General features: G+C 33.8%; 1 pseudogene; it reads right to left on the bottom strand.

Annotated features, from left to right (window-relative positions):
• Positions 1–2113: 2113 nt before the first annotated feature.
• Positions 2114–2949, bottom strand: LOC149248621 (2-oxoglutarate and iron-dependent oxygenase domain-containing protein CP2 pseudogene; annotated as a pseudogene).
• Between the last annotated feature and the right edge of the window lie 951 nt (positions 2950–3900).

The raw sequence follows: 3900 nt of genomic DNA, 5'->3' as shown, positions 1-3900 counted from the left end.
ATATTGCCTGAACTTGACGAGAAAGGAAAAATTATATTGGAACCATAAGCAATCACAGAAATAAGAACTCGACAACTACGAAATCAATCAATTTCGGAGTATCTCATCAAGTGGAAGAACTTATCCACTGAAGATTCCACATGGGAGGATGAGAATTTTATACAGAAGCATCCAGAACTACTCAAGCGTTGAGGACAACATTTTTTTGAAGGAGAGGGGCATGTTAGGTCCCAATAATACTAGTGATTACCCCATTACTATTGTAGTTGTATCCCTTATTAATATTGTTGTGTCCCTATTGTGCCCATATTGTTATTACTGTGCCCCATAGAATCCCTCTATTGTTATTTTTGTGGCTTTATATTATTATTTTTAGGTCGGCTGGGTTATATTGTGACTCCTTAGAGTCCTATATATAGAAAGGAGGTTTTGTCATTTGAATCATCTAAGAATTGTTCATTTATGTAATGTAAAGGAGGTTGCCCCCTCGAAGAGGCTAAATTCTAAAGCGTTGATCTATCTTTTCTATCTTTTTATGAGCTGGTTTCATAACACTAAACCTAGATAATGTGATGATGTTGATAGGCCAAGACTTGTTAGAAGGGAGGCATTAATGAATTCTCCATCATCTAACATGAGTATGAAATGATGATTTTGGAAGGACTATGAATGAAAATTTTTGCAGTGGATCAATGTTTATTTAATGGAAAGGAAAATGACAAGAGGGTAAACAAGCGAATGGAAAGAAAAAAGGACAAATCAACATGTAATTGAGTTGAATGTCTCTATGAACAGAAATTATGAAAAATGTGAATTGAAAATGTAAATGGAAAATGGTAAAGAAATATGTGACTCTTTGCAAGGAAAATGGTGATGACGATGCTTAGTAAAAATTCTTGGATAGCTTGTGAGCTTGGAGAGGAAAAATGATGGCATTTATGGATGATAGAAATGGATTCAATTGGTTCATGTTTCTTGAAATTGGTTGTAGAAAACCAATCATGCATAAATTGGCTTCCTTCAATTCTTTGATTGCCCTGGAACCTGAAAATAAACATAGCACTAACATTGCAACAAACATAAGTGTGTTCAAAGAGAAGTGATCAATTTCTCTAGGTACATATGAAAAATTTGCATAATTGACAAGTTCATGACGTGTTTTCATTTCAAATGGTTAGTCCAATTTCACAATCATGATAATAAATCCAATTTCTAAAATAAAACAATTTCCTTAATTTATGTTTGAATCATAGCATTTCATAAAGATAATGAAATATTATTTGTGAATGCTTAATTATTCCTGCAAAAAAATCTTTGATAAAAAAAATTCATCAATCGATCCTATGGATAAAGCACCTTCATATTTATTTTTCTTTCCTGCATCATGCTTGAAAACATCATATTAGACAAAACCAATAAATTCTGATCATGATTTTCTGATTAGAATGCATTGTTGACAAATAGATCACTGAGTTAAATATAGAGTTGCATAATTGTTTTTCAGCTGCAGAATTGTTGGTCAGCTACAGAATTGCGAAGTTTCTGTAGCTAAAATCTTGAACAGATAGTTAAATACACATAGCTATGAATTTTTTTATGAACAAATAACCAATCCAATCTTCAAATTAACCAATGCCTCTTCCAGAAAAATTAGCAAATAGATTTTTTTTAACACAAATAAAATATATATGTTAAGAGTAATTGACGAGATACAAAATAAGAACCCAAAATCATTCCCAATGCTCCTCTGTTACCTTGACATTACGAGTGTACCCTTAATTCCAAACTTTCAATCTCAAGACTCCTTATAATTATAGGAATTGTTTATCATACAGTATTAATTTTAATTACATTAAGTACATAATCCTATAAAAGAAAGAAAAAATTATGTCTCTACCTAATGATCATATCTAACTGAACTTAAACCTCAAATAAAAAAAAACATTTGTCAAACAAACTGCCTACATGAAAAAAATGACAAAATCTATTAAACAAACTTACACACAAAAAGGTGGTTGCAGGGGAACTGTTGACACTTGAAAATTTGTTGATCATGAATCCAACTTATAGAATGGCAATGATCATCCTCATGTTTGAAAAATTTTTCCTGATATCATGCATCCAAGAGATGCTGCCAACATTCTTTCTTCTGGTGAAGGCATTCCCCACACTAGATGAAGAAATCACGTTGGTGCTTCTTAAGCTCCCCGAATATAGAACTTCTCCACTAAAGAATAAAATTCATTCTATAAATAGAAAGAATTTCCTTTTCTCCATGACAATGGCGACGAGAATGCAGCACATCTTGACCTCGAAAATGCGAATAAAAATTTCCTCTAGATGGGTGTCAAGATTGACATGCGTATCACAATGTACATCACGGAAAAAAATACCACCACCAGTAAATTTTTTCCCTAGGCAAGCATTTAATGTGACCTCTAAATCATCCACATGAAAACCAAGATCATGATCTCAATCCTTGTTATACTCGACAACAAAACCATGATGTGTATCAAGAGTTGAGCCACCAACATCTGGAAATAAAACTGAAGCCAAAGGTTTGACGAAATTAATCATTAATTTATCAAGCATACTTTCAAATCCAAAGTCATCTAGAACTACTCCATACTTGTTCATTGTATTAGGCCTCATAACATTCAACTTTGTAGCATCAACCCACTTTTCAAAATTTTCCACCTCACTTATCAATAACTCACAAAAGCCTTGTTGAAACATGTCAAATATATACACCCCTGGTGATGGTTCTGAAAGTATCCTTTTAAAAATTTCCTCTATATTCTCATTAACAACATCAATAGAAGTCTGAACAAAGAAGCGTTCAGGGTTCAAGGTGTATAATTCTTTATGCAGAGGCTGACTCCAATCTGCTCGGGGTATGTATCTCAATACAACTTTGTTTAATATTTGGAGCTTTATCAGAAGAACCATTGGAATTTCATGCACTAAATTGTCTTCCTGCCTATCCTCAAAGCATCATGTGCCATTGCAATCGCTCGGGATATAAATCAAACAATCGTTGGAACTCGAAAAATCTCTGTGGCAGATCTACATCTTTTAGATCAGGGAGACCAGATTCTTGGCGGATTGTTTTCAGGAGGAAACTAAATTTCCTCATTTCATCATGGCCGCAACTATCTCTACATTTAATTAGAAACTGTTTTTCTCACACAATCTGGCAAATAAGGATACAAAGAACCCTAAAAATCTCCCAAACGGTTACAAATTTGAGAAAATTGCTCCTGCATGATATAACTAACTATGTTCTGAGAAAAACCCACATTTTATTTTTTTTAAATTCGTTTTAATTTGGCCAAAGATGTGTTTTAAAATGACGTGTTGAAAACTGCTAGGCATTTCCTCTGCTCAGGTAACTGCTGGGTCTTGGAATTAAATAATGGTTGTTTCTTCTCCTGTGAGAAAATTGCCAATATCAAGCTGCTTTGAAGCACAAAGCTCAGCTACCTTTGTTTGGAAGTAGTACATTGAGGAGTTGGAAGATGTTAGGTTGAAACTGTCCAAAGTTCAAGCTTCAACATATGTGAGTGAAGCATCAATTCATTTAGTAGAATCTTGATTTTCACAGTTTTTGATAGAGCTAGATAAAATGAGCAAGGTACTATTCCTGGAAACGAATTTTATCATGACGATGTTGTCAATATTGACTCAAGTAATAGCTTGGTCAAGTATTATCAACCACAATATCTTGTAAATGATTTGACACATCGACCATGACATATCTGCCAGGGAGATTGGGGGTTTATAATGCTTAGGCAGTGAGATTGAGAAGGTGGATGCCAAAATAGAAAATCCACATGCTAGTTTTGGGTCAAAAGAAAACTTCATTGAACGTGTTCATCAGGGGAACCTAGCCCATACTAA

This window comes from Pinus tabuliformis, chromosome 7 (assembly GCF_031772625.1).
Source record: "Pinus tabuliformis cultivar Carrire ecotype Pingquan chromosome 7, CPIR1, whole genome shotgun sequence".
Classification (NCBI taxonomy): Eukaryota; Viridiplantae; Streptophyta; class Pinopsida; order Pinales; family Pinaceae; genus Pinus; species Pinus tabuliformis.
Note: the sequence above shows the minus strand (reverse complement) of the source record. Positions and strands in the feature narration are given on the sequence as shown.